This window comes from Taurulus bubalis (assembly GCF_910589615.1).
Source record: "Taurulus bubalis genome assembly, chromosome: 7".
Classification (NCBI taxonomy): domain Eukaryota; kingdom Metazoa; phylum Chordata; class Actinopteri; order Perciformes; family Cottidae; genus Taurulus; species Taurulus bubalis.
This window is the reverse complement of record NC_136595.1, coordinates 22,537,872-22,551,005: the sequence shown is the minus strand read 5'-3', so window position 1 is coordinate 22,551,005 and position 13,134 is coordinate 22,537,872.

Below are 13,134 nucleotides of genomic sequence, written 5' to 3'. Positions count from 1 at the left end.
GACCAATTAATGAAGTGAAGTGCGGGAGTTTATTCAGCCTGTGCGTGTGAGTGCGTTAGTGCGTGTGTTTGTTTCTGCTTACTATATTGATTTAAAGCCCCTACAGTGCAGGCAATCAAGATTTTTAAGCTTGCCGTAGATTCCTTTATGTAAATCTCTCCACACAAACACACACACACACACACACACACACACACACACACACACACACACACACACACACACTCCTGTTCCCCTCACAACCCCGTTCCAGATGTGCCCCCAGCAGCAGTGACTCAGGTTCTGTGTCCAAACATGATGTGCCGTCCCAGTTCCTTTGCCTGCAGCCTCTCCTCAGCCACAGCCGCCCACACATCTCCTCCCATTTATCAATCGGTATTAGGCTGTGGTAGGTAGGCAGACAGGTCAATCCACCTCCAGATGGACCCTTATTAGAGACAGCCGCTCCATCCATCTGAGCCCAAACTACCCTCCCTCTGCCAGGAGCTCACGCGCTCCACTTTGAGAACCCTCATCGGGGTCGGAAACACTTTCTGAACAGTTCGTAATTTAACACTGAAGAAAAGAGTTTTTTCGGCGTAGAGATACATGTGAGGATGAATACATATATAAGCCTCTAATGCATTATTCCTTCTCAAATCAATCACATTTTCTCTCCCTACCATCAGCCTGTCTTTGCAGCCACCTCCTCTTTCTCTCCCTCTCTGTTTTCCCAAAGCCCATAAAAGTTGGAGCACTTTAATAAGAAGATGAAACGAGGGAGAGGAAGTGTGTGATGTGATGGAGATGAGAGAGATGATGAAATGGAGATAGATTGGATGTGGATGAGAGCCACAGGTGATAGGTCTCATCCTCTCCTCCCTTTCGCCCCAAAAAATGTCTGTGTTCTGTCTATGGCAAATCCCACATCTCCACTCGGTCTCTCATTCCAGCCATTTTTCCTCTCCGCTGTCTCTTTTTCTGTCTCTTTCCCCTCGCTCTTCCTCCCTTCATATATAGGGCGCATGGTGTGGAGCAGCGCTTGGATAATTAGCAGTAGTTTATTAATTATGAATGAGAGCGGGTTCTGTGGGAGCCAGTGAGTGGGCCTCTCACAGAGACTCATCAATTAAACAACAGAGTTCCCCAGCCTTTTGATTAAAGATAAAGAGGAAATAAGATGATCAATAGAGACCTGTTAGAGACTGGCAGAACAGATGAACAAAATGCAAGGAAGCTAAGACCGAAGAAGATCGACAGAAAAACAGATGAGTGGAGGAAGGAGCCCCACTGACGCACAACGACTCCCCTGCTTTGAGGTTACTTGTGATAGCTTTGAAAAAAAGTGTGGGGTGTGTGTGCATGCCACACTGGCGCTCGCGCGCGTCGGCGTGTGAACATTTCATGGGACATTGGCACATTTCACGTGACATCGGCAGCGCGGTGGGAAAGCCTCGCGATCACTGGGCATCAATCGTTACTCTGCCCACACAGACCAGCGCTTGGATCGATGCCAAGGTGCCAGAGCGGGCCGAGTGCCAAAACCCTGCTGTCTGTTGTCGCCCTCCTTTTTTTTTTGCTCTGCCTTCCCGTCTCCCGTCTCCCTCTCCCGCCCTCGCCTGACTCTCCTCTGCCTTCTCTCTTTTGTTCTCCCTACGCTTTTTTCTCCTCTTTCCCGTCTGTTACTCCTCATCTCTTCTCACCTCCCCTCCCTCTGCCGCCCCTCTTTGCTGCGGTCAGTTGTTCGACGCGTCTCCCCCGTCGGCGGGGTCCTGTGTCTCCTTTTTGTTCCTTTTTGAGGAGATAAAGAGGTCTTAAATCTCTTTCAAGTATGTTTTTTTCCATTTAATTTATTCAAGAGTGAAGCTGGAAGTAAAAAGGGTCTGATTTGACAGCACGGCGGGAATCGCTTTTGAGCTTGAATCCTGTTGTTTCAGGTGATGTCGCACATTCAGCAGCAACAGGACACCTCCCATACGACCAAGGAATCACACACACACACACACACACACACACACACACACACACACACACACACACACACACACACACACACACACACACACACACACACACACAGACCTACTGTCTCTGTCTCTGAACATACGAGCTTCTCGCACAGCCTCCCACATGTTCCCCCTCTCAGAGGCCTTGAAGTTCGGGCCAAGTATGCAGTGAAAGGCCTTGTGATGGACTGCCGGTGCTGGTACTGTTAATTGACACCATGTCTGATTACGCTTTTACAGCGCGCACAGGAGGCTGCTCGGCTTGTTGCTAGGCTCCTGTCCAATAAGTGGCTATAAAAGTGGGCGGACGGTGCTGTCATGCTCATCACAAACACTCACACTCGCGCTCTCCGATGCGCACACTCTCAGATTAAACACTCGCATCCCGTTTCTCCATCCATGTGAAGCAACGGAAATTAACTTTCACCCATATTTCCGGTTCAATTACTTTTACTTGCTTTTGAAATTGACTTGCAAGCACACATCAACTGCGTGGTTGTGAAGATGTGTTGGACTAATCTATGAGGTGTGAGGCCGGTAGTTGTGCTGCAGGCTAGTGAGTGAGACAAAAAGAGATTCATGAATCGTTTTAAGATCGGTTAAGAAACAAAGCAAAACTATTATTATATATATGTTGACCATGCCTCAGTTCTCGATATTCTCACAGCTGTTTTCCCCTCCAAATAGACATTAAAGAACAAGTTCACATAGTCACTGTGAAGTCACCCATTGGTTTGTGAACTGCAGTTTTGAGTTTGATTGTTGCCGTCGCCATCTTGTTTTTTTGCAACCAGAAGTGACACAAGAGGGTCAAGTACAACCGAACGCTGAATAAGACATTTTTATACGACCAAAAAAGTAACATTTAACTTTGACGAACTGAAAACAGACTTCGAAAGGGTTTAAAGTTGTAAGACGAAAACATAGACAACTCCCAGACCGCGCAACGGCGTTGTCAATCAAAAGGTAGCCACGCCCTAAAGCATTACCCGTTTTATCATCTAGTTAACTCTAAAAGGGACCATAAGTTATACAATTAACATTAAGACAATAAACTCATGTTTACAATGTGTATTACTGAGGCAATACATCAGTAAACTAATTTCTTTACAACCAGACTTCTTTTTGCAACCAGAGGAGTCGCCCCCTGTTGGTCATGAGAAAGAATGCAAGTTTAAGGGACTTCCTCGTTGGCTTTACTTTTCAATCTTAGTATATGATTGTTTCTAATGAGGCAGGGAAGATGCTCATGGGGTCATCAAGTGCATTTGCTCATATACAGAACTTTTCCACATCTCTTGCTCACTGTGTGTGACTTGCTCCTGTTTTGCGCTTTGACATGAATCAAATCAAAAGAAAACCTGAGCCTCCTATACGCTCAACCTGGCTCCTCATTTCCTTTCTATTTCCCCATCTTTGATCACTATAAACAGCATCTGGTGCCTTTGGACTAACCAGATCCCCTCCCACTCACAGCAAGACCAGCTAATAGCAAATTCATCTCAACATCTGGTCAGGTCTACACCTTCTGCAGATACTGCATATTAACATCACTGGAAGCTAAAACCAAACATATTTTGGTATCACACAAGCACATATTTTGTGCATTTTGAGGTTCCAAGTGCATCCTCTGCCCTCACTGTCTCCCCCCAAGGAAGCAGCTCTGTTCTCTTGGCTTCCTCTTGTGCAGCAACTTGCCAGGTTACATAGCATTACCCTCATTACTCAAACCCCCTTCAAAGCGCTTCACTCATTGTGGCTGGAGGATAAATGAGGCAGCCTCCCTGGATTCTTTGGGGAGCTGAAGCTCGGCTCGACGAGTCAACCAGCCACTGCAGCAAAGAGCAACTTCAGTCGGAGCCAAACTTCCTGGTTTACTTGTGATTGGTTATGGATTTTGGCCCTTAGTGCTTTGCCGTCTTTACAGGCACACAGCCTCTGCTTACTCAACATCGAAATCAAAGAGTTCTGACTTTTGGCTTTTTTGTGCCTTAAGACAAAGACTTTGTTTGTTTTCACGTCCTCTCAGACAAGTTTTAATGTATCATGAGAGCTCTCAACTTCTGTGTGGGAAGTTTGCTATCATTAGCATCTACAATACTTTATGAGTGGATGCATTCACAGTCAAATGGCCTCAGGCTGATATCAGCACTGGCCAGACGATGCTTTGTGATAAGAAAAAAAAGAGCTGAATATACAAGGGTTTACAACTTATTTCGGTTTGACTTTGTGCTTGTTTTGAATAAAAGATGCAAATAGTTTTTCTTTATGGTAAGTGTTTTATTTTTTATGAAGCTCCTTGTGTATCACTAAGTATAAAAGTTTATAAATCATGAATTGCACATCGTGTTGATAAGGCAAAGAGACACCAATATACACGAAGATCAAGTCATTTGAATTGCTTTTAATATCATATCACGTTGTAGCTTTAAAGGTGGTAATAAAAACATAGAAATATAAACTAGATATGTAGATTAATTTACCTCAGACTAAAGGTCTGGCCACGGACCAGTATTTCAAATTATATGGTGAAATTAATTTCAGTTGAATCGCAAGTTAAAGAAATATCAATTTTAGCCGTTGATGAATAACAAGTGCCTTGTCAGTGCCCTGTCCAATATGAAAGAAGCTGTTGTTGTTTTTATACAGCCATGTGATGGGAATTGATGTCCAAATATAACATATTTATAATGTTTTCAAGCTCCTCTGCATGGAGTATAAACTGCTCCACAAAAAAAAAAAATCTGACATTTATGAGACAAGAATCAATGATACAAATGTGTATTTTGAATAAACTGTTTTAGCTTTCTGGACCCTGTTATCGACCGAGCTAACGAGCTTGTGAACTGGCAGTAACTATTTATTTAATGAAACGATGTACAAACCCTACAACCGAATGCCAGAGGGAATAACCAGCGCAGTACAGAGAGAATAGAAATAGCTCAAAAAATACTTTGACTAAATCACCAGCAGGTATACTAGATCACTGCGGAGCCCTGTGTGCAGTAATTCCATCACCAAGCCTTTGGCACCGTGTATTTCATGGGAACAATCGGATTCATTTTGCAGCGCCGCTTTCTGTTGTCGATGTGTCTTAATCCCGGAATATAAGGAGGCAGATACGCACAAATTTATTCAAAGAGGGAGACGCACACTCACATGTTGATTCCCACATTCACAGCGACTCTGCAGGAGTCAATGTCTTGTTGCCATAGCGCCCGTTGGCATTGAGGAACACAGCAAGGCTCGACTGTGGAAAGGAGGAGAGAAGCGAGAGCGAGACATAAAGTAGAGGAAATACGACAGGAAATAAATGAGTGAGAGAACAGCGAGGGGTGGATGTCGAGGTTAACGAACATCTATATAGCCGAATGTTTGGTGATTCAAACCTTCATGGCTGCTTCCTCCGCCCTTTTGTCCGTCCCTGCCTTCACTCTTTTTATCTCTCTGACAGATTTCCCACAGCATGACTCACTCTGATTAGCATTGGGCAGCCATTTCAAAGCTCACAGAGGCTTTGACATATCGCTTAAAACGGAGCCCTGTCTGCAATGTAAGAGGAGAGAGTAAAGAAGGAGAAACGAAGCAGCCATCACGGCTTCAGACTCATAAAGCCGGTGGCGGCCTAATTCAGGAGCACACAAGTTGATGAACTGTGTCTGTCCTTTCGCAACGGTCTTTAAATTCCATTTAATGCCGCTGTAACAGCTAATCATTTGTGTCCCTCTGTGATTGTGTGAGTTGGAGGCTTTGGTTGTGATGGCTGTCCTTATCTTGTCATGAGCCAAACTGTTTCAGCGAGAGCACGGCATTACCACACTGCTGGCGAGGCTGCCTTTCTACTATCTTTCCATTTGTCTCCAGCCGCTCCAATCCAACCCTCTATTTTCGTTTTTATCTCCCCGTGTCATCTCACTCTGACTCTCAAATTAATTTATGCGCTCTTTCTCTCTCTCACTCTGAGCTTACACCCCCTCTCTCTCTCTCCTCTGTCTTTGTTTGCTCTCTACTTTGTTCTCTTACTTCCCCATCTCTAAACACCTCTAGATGGATATCAATCCCCCCCCCCCACCCCCCACCCCTTTTTCAATAAGGACGGCCAGGCTTGACAGCTGTCCTTCAGCTGTACGTTGTGTTTTCACAGCCATGTTGGCTGCAGATGGCGCACGGTTGGCTATGTAAGAGTTGAGTCCAGTGTAAACAGAGCTAATGCATGCCGTCCTCACAGCTTCCTCCGTGCACATTTGGTATGGTTGGCAATCCGCTGCACTGTAGCTTTGACATTTTTTGCTATCAAATATTCAAAGGATAATTGCAGTATTAATACAACTGGGTTCTTATTGTATCTGATTGTTTCTACATGTTTTGATGGTTGCATCATATTAACCAAGATAATTGCTGAGATCTGGGAACGTGGTGACACAGCTAAAATATCTGTTGGGGAGGTTTGTCACTTTTTTTTATGTTGGAAGTATTGTATCTTAACATGTAGTGTCATTTCATTCAAATTAACAGAAAGACAAACAACGTAGTCAAAGTTGTCGTTACACGCTAACATTATTTTAAAGCATTGGCATTGTACTGTACAAGTTTTTACCCAAATGTATCCATGTTTCTTCCTTCCAAAACGCTTCCACACAGATTTTTCTCAGATTGTTTCATTTGAAGTTAGTAAGGAGAAGTACAGTCGCCCAGTTTACTAATATGATTAGTATTAATCAGAGCATTACGGATCCAATATGAAAATGTTTCCCAGGTTGAAACAAATTGAATTGAATCACATTAATAATCTGAGAACATGTTTTAAACACACGGTTGGGTTTTCCAAATTTATATATAAGCGAAATCTTCGGCGAATGCTAACATTTTGACCCCAAACTGGCCTTTGTTAACAGTTGACAGACCGACTTCCAGGTTCAACTTTGGGTTACCGTATTGATCTTTGTCGTGTGCAGTTTTCCTGTGAAATTAGAGTCCATTACCGACTGATTATTGAGTTAAACTGTATGATTATCTGACTGCTTGTTCCCCAGATGTATATAATGGATGATAATTGTTAAGTATTTGAAACACACATTGCAAATGCAATTTCACCATCACATAAATACATGAGGTTATTTTCAGACTTTGTTTTGAATGAGTGTCAATAAAGGGAAATGAAATTCAAACAGCAGAAGCCGAGGTAGATTTATATCAAACTGCTACACCAGTGCTGAATTAAATAATAACATGCTCTGAGGCTGGACTTCTTTGTCAGTAGGAAAACCAGGCTTGACATTAGCGAGGCAATATTGAATAGTTCTCTTTCTCACATGGTCACAAAGCACAGGGAGCATGGGAGGGAGAGACAGAAAGCTGGAGCCCAACAAAGTGGCCTCGGGGCATCTGTGCAGCAGTGAAACCCAGGAGATCAGTCAATAAACAGGCAGGTTGTTGTTCCAGGATCAATCCGGGCCTGGAGCATTGCTTCACTTCTAATTGCCATGTGCACCGACAATACAACCCATGGTCTCTACGTTCATGTGCCAAAATCTTTATGGTACCTCTCACAGCGTTGGGCATTGTTTGATATAGCATGAAGACTCTTTAAGTACCACATCCTACAGCTGCCACTTTGTAGTTAGTTTTTCTGTGGATTTCTTTTCATATTGCTGCATATGACTGGCCAACAGGTACAGTGTGGCATTACATCAAGATAGATATTAGCAGCAGAGGGAAATATTGTTACAACAGTTTGATAGCAGATAAATGATCAACAAACAAAAACATAAATATTAAGTGTCTCCTTATGGTGCATGTTCAAGCGGGAACGAAAACATGTGCAGCTGATCATCACCTGCTGTTAGCTGAAAATGAACAGTTATTCATGGTTTATTTGTTGCCTTGATCACTTAAATATATGATATATCAGGCATTTTCGCAATCGTATTGTGTGTTGTCATGTGACCAGCTAACAACGGAGGAAATGCCTTGGCTCCGTTCACTCCGTTCCCACGGATTCTGCCCAGCATGACATGGCTGTCTGAGTGGGCAGGAAAGCTGCTTGAATGCAGTCCCAAAAAACAAATTCAACTGTAGGTTTTCCTCAGTGATAAACAATGATAAGACTGTCTCGAACTGAATTTGTGTCAATCACAGGCAAACAGTAAGGACTTGAGTTCCTATAGAAGTTCAATATACAGGCAGACATTGTGAAACAAGGCCATTTCTCCACTGCCTCTCTAGGCCTGAGGCCATGTTGTGTTTTTGGGGGGGGTTTAGTGTACTATAACTTTCTGTGTGTCCACCTCCATATTTTCATTCTGTCTGGGCTGTTCAGAGCCACTCTGGAAATTGCAGGAAACTTCAGCAGAAGTAGACCAAGTGGGCAAATCGTCGCTTCATCTCAAAAACAGCTCCTGGAATTCATTGAACATCACAGATTGGGGATATATAAGTCTGTAAGAGTATCCAAAGGAGGATTGTTCTTTTCATGCAAAATTGAACAACACATTCCCTTAAGAATTCCTGTCTTATCTTTTTGGGGCAAACTTAAACTTCAGAGTTCTTGTGAGGATATTCCAGCTGGATGAGAGAGTTGCGGGAAAAGCTCTGGTGAAACCAAGCTGGGCAATTTTCCTCATCGCCTTGTTGTTTGTCCTCCTCTCAGTGTTTTTAAATGGCAGCCTCTGTCAACAGCCGCAGCAGGGGGTTAGTCTACTGTCTGTTCGGCTCTGCTGCGTTATACCCTGTTGCTCAAAAGCCTGGAGAAAGACCAATCAATGAACGAGCCACTTACCCTGTTATTCAGAGAACAAAATACAGTCTGTAGCTCCCAATCTGTCGCAGTGGAAGGAGCACAAAGAACCTGTGTACTAGACCAGTGCTTTAATGGGGAGATGAGAGCGAGGGCTGATGGAGCTGTGTGTTGGATTCCCATTATTGTTATGTGGAATTTAAAAAGGGCCCAGATGAGCTGCTTCATTCCTCTCGACTGATTTCGTGACAGGTAGCACAGAGAGAAAAGCTCCACCGTGCAGTCTTTCACCTCCACGTATCCTTGAGCCTGTGTAGTACTACGGCCTTCACAATCAATACTACCAGTGTCCTGCATACTTTACCTGAGCTGCTCCTCTCTACTGTAAAAGCTTCTCTCGGGTTAGTTCCATGTCATATAAGTGAGAGCTCACTGACGCGCCTCCCTGGACCCGTTGTTTCGCCTCTGGTTTTATTGAATTAACTTGACAACAGGAGCGGGGGGCCATTGACTTCCAAGGGAAATGGTTCATGTTGATTTGATCTGCTCCACAAGATGCCAGGTACTCAATGACATTGTTGAACATCCCCTCGATCGTGGAGCCACGAGGAGACTCCAGCTCAAGCCCATTTCACGCAAATAGGAATTGATGGCCCCGGGTGACCGAGCAGAGCAAACCCCATTGAGATGTCATCTCCCAAGTGTGCCACGTGAATGCATTTACTTTTAAGTGCGATGAGACGGATGGAGGACGAGCCCGAGAGCCTTGTGAAGTAAAATAAAGAAAAGCAGGCTGTTAGCCACAACACATCTTCTTTGGCCGTCTGCCTGAGTTATTCAGGTCAAGGAAGCAACATCTCTTTAATTTGTGTCGCGGCCTTGCGCCTTTGTTTAAGAACGCTAAAAGGCCTCTTTTGTGCGACACATGTGGAGCCATTGAAAGGGCCCGCTCTTCTCTCTAAATTGACTGCACTCACCACACTTCATGTTCTCTTTCTCTTCTAATTTCCTCTTTTCTGTCCCCCCCTTTGCTCTACTCCCTCGTCATCTGTCTCACCATTGTTATCGCTGTCAGCGAGGAGATGACCACCTCCCTTCACTCCCCCACCTCATGACTTATAACTGAGTGCTGGGGTGGAAATCTCCTTAGGAGCCGTCTCTGTAAACACACGATTGCTGTATCTCTCCCCGCACAACTGTCTCTCCTCTCGCCATCCTCCCTTTCCGCTGTCTCTCTGCCCTTCAGCTCTCAAAGCTCGTGCTTTAAAACTCGTCCTGTGAAACTCATCCAGCATCCCACAGCCACCCACCCTGATCCAGTCACCATAACAAAATCCACTTTAAGACCGGCACAAACAGATCCCAAAGCCTCATTGGAGAGGAGGGGAGGGTGACGAGAGGAAGGGGGGTGAAGAAGAGGGCAAATGAAATGGTGAGATATCTTCAGCGAACCCTTCTAAATAAACCTTCCAGCCTTAAGTGTCTTAAATCCCATCTGTCTAGCCATGCTATCTAATATGCAGGGGCAAGAAGAAGAAAAAAGAAGGAAAAAAACATGATTTGCTGTGATGTGATGAAATCTGGACCAAGAACAGGAGGAGAATGAGAGGAATGTGAGATAAATACAATGCGGTAGAAGAGGAGAAACGGGGTTTGACAAGAGCGAAGACAGATTGGAGAGACTAGATGCAGATAGAGGCAGAGAGACCGAGATGCAGGGAGTGAGAGCAAGAAAGATAGAGACATATATGGCTGAGCTGGCAGCCTCTTTCGCTGATTAACATGCCTCTCAGACACGGTGAGAGGGATCAAACTTGCACACAGCCAGGCCTAGGAGTTATGCCTGCAATGCAACGATAGAGTGTGTGTGTGTGTGTGTGTGTGTGTGTGTGTGTGTGTCTGCGTGTGTGTGTTTATTTCTGTTTGTTTGTTTTGTGTTTGGATCTACTGCTCGGCACATATGCAGGCATGTGTCTTTGTTCACAGCTGCCTTGTGAGCACAGTTGTCAACTGGAGATGTCTGTTGATTGACACCTCAGTGTGTGTGTGTGGCTGTCTGTCTGTATACCACATGAGATGTGACATCCAAAGCAACGGGGAGAGATAAAGTAGAGGCGGGAATGGCGCGTGAACTCGTCTTGGGAATCGATACATTGGAATGGAATTTATCTGATTACACTGGACGAGCAGGCGGCTGATTTGTGGCGAGAGAAGATAGAGTGGGAGGGGGTAAGAAAGGTGAGAGGAGATGGTGAAAAGAGGAAGCCACATGTCTGATTCCAGGATGCTGATAATGCACAGAGTTTGAGTGTGTGTGCGTGTGTGTGTGTGAAATGGAAGGCCGGGGACTTGCAGGTCCACATTTTGTATCTCTGCCAGTGCCAGCCGGCCTTCCTCTGGGAGAAGATGCTTGGCCTTCTTGTCTCTGGCGCGAAGGAGAAAATTGCTTTTAGATACTGTTTATGATGGGGGCGTTCACAGTGGAGCGTTTGACAAGATGATTTTCCTGTGAAATTTGCCATTATAAATAAATAATCTGGACACAGCTGCGGGACACGCAATGCTATAGCGTACATAGAGATTCAACACAGTAAATTAGTTCACCATCAACTTTGCATTGAATATGTTCATCTTGACACCAAAGCGTGGGCTTCGTTTGGCAGAGTTTCATGCGCCGTGCAGGGGGAGTAGGTAAATGAAGCGATGGGAAACGCCATTAGCACACAGAGATGTTGTTGTGAAGCCCAAAATGTATCCTGACCTCCATGTTCCTTCTCCCTCTGGCTCTTTTCTGCTCTGGAACAGAATCACATAGACAATTTCATGCTGCCCTTTCACACATTGCATTATCCAAACGTATCTGTGCATCGTACTATCTGACTGTTATGCTTTGTTCAACCGCTCTGTGTTGTGCTTAAAGGACCAGATGATGTGTTTAGGCCACTTGCATTTTGGGAAACACGGTTAAGCGCCTTCTTCCTGAGAGAAGAGAAGATCTATATCACTGTTATATCTGTCTGTTAAATATGGTATGAAGCTACATGTAGCAGCCAGTTAGCTTAGTCCAACATAAACTTCACTTTACCATCAACTCGTAAAATAAATAAATAGAAGAAGCATTAAATCCTCCTTCAAGTACCACTAAATCTAACAAATTGACACTTTGTCTCACCTTGGCCGGGCAAAGTGACTTCCTGAAGTCTCTACTGGTTGCCTGGCAACCTCATGGTCACGACGAGACTCCAGGAAGTAGCTGCTCCCGGCCAACAAACGGTCCGGCACATTACTCCTCGTAAAACCACAATGTGCTGTTTTTACACTCTGGGTTTTGTACGGATTAAACAAACGAGATATACAATTGATTTTTTTGTCCCATTTGACACAGAGCCAGCTGCTCCCCCATTTCCAGTCTTTATGCTCGGCCTAACTGTCTCTTGGCGGTTGCGTTGCATTTACCGTGGCCTTGTCTGTATTTGCTAATTGAGCTCTTAAAATAAATATCTGCTGTAAGAATCCATCTGGAAGTGGGTGATACTGAAAAAAAATCAAATGTAACATGTTTTTTTTTTAAATGGCCACGCAGGTTGAGGTATTGTTACATCACTACATTGTTCGTATCCCAAGCCTGATAGTAATGAGTCACTCTGTTCTAAGCACAAGTTTTTTCCCTCCCATTACGGCTCTTTATTTTAAGCCATTTTACATAAAGAAGAGTGAAAATCTCTCTGCAGTTGAACCATTTGGTGCTGTTATTTATTTACTCACTCAAAATGACTCAGCAGGTCATTAGCATTCTCCTCCTGTTTTCCTTGATACCTTCTATTACGAGAAACGTACATTCAACTGTGAGTAGCAGTGCCCTTTTGCAAAGATGGCCAGTAAAGTCTGCAGAGTGTTTTCGTTTCCCCCCCAAATGTTCTATTTTTGTCCACCGCCCGACCTCATGCCCCAACTGACTTTTTTTTGTTGCCATTACAATAAATCCACCTCTCCTCCTGATTCACAAGCTAAAAGGGCAACCAGTCTCTGGAAGGGAACATATTGCCCTATTGAGTTACTCCTGAGTATTTACACGAGATAATGCATGTCCTTGGGGGGAATTGTAGCCGAATAATCACATCATGAGGGATTCTGTCATGCTGCAGAACGTCGTATTGCCATTAGCGAGGTTTCTGTATTATTTATAACTATGCTAGAGATTATCGCCTTGTGTGTTTTCTTCTCCTGGGTTTATGGAGTCTCCAGCCAGTGATGGATGGATTTGCTTTTAGTCTCCCGTCAGTCTCAGAGTGTGTTTTCTTTTCATTTTTTACTGCAGCGTAGCTGCGTTCCTCCTACATGGATGGTTTGAGTGTGATTTATGGCTTTGGCCCCTGATCCCTGCCCTGCTAATGATGGTTGTAAACTGGTGTG